This window comes from Trypanosoma equiperdum (assembly GCF_001457755.1).
Source record: "Trypanosoma equiperdum strain OVI genome assembly, contig: ctg_452, whole genome shotgun sequence".
Taxonomy (NCBI): Eukaryota; Euglenozoa; class Kinetoplastea; order Trypanosomatida; family Trypanosomatidae; genus Trypanosoma; species Trypanosoma equiperdum.
The window spans coordinates 1-497 of record NW_027124368.1 but is presented as its reverse complement, the minus strand read 5'-3'; positions in this window follow the sequence as shown (position 1 = coordinate 497).

Sequence of the window (497 nt, the reverse complement as noted above, 5' to 3'; positions counted from 1 at the left end):
AAAAAACATCAACATTTCAGCAATCAAAAATTTGTGCAATTCAAAAATACAAATAAAAGCAAGGCGAAGGAAAAAACAACTGGTTAACAACGAAATAGTATCATAGTATAGTCACTCCACACAATGACTGTACTTAAAAACAGAAAAAAATGATAATAAGCAAAAAAAAAGCAAAGAAAATATCGCCAGCACTAAGAGGATCAAAAAAAAAACCGACGTCCTCCACACCGACGACCAAATTTATATACAAGACATTGCCATCTTATGTGCATATCAGGGAGAAAATATCAACAAAACAACAAAAATTATATAAGAAAACACATTTATTATAACAATTATTTAAAAAAATTATATAAAACATTCAAAATACAACAGTTACTACGACAAAGGGTTAAAACGTTACTCTTCGCTACCTCTCCTATGTTCACGCTGTTCCATTTTTGTAGAAGTTAATCAAGCAAAGCCAAGTAAAATAAACAAAGATGGGTTGCTCTGCA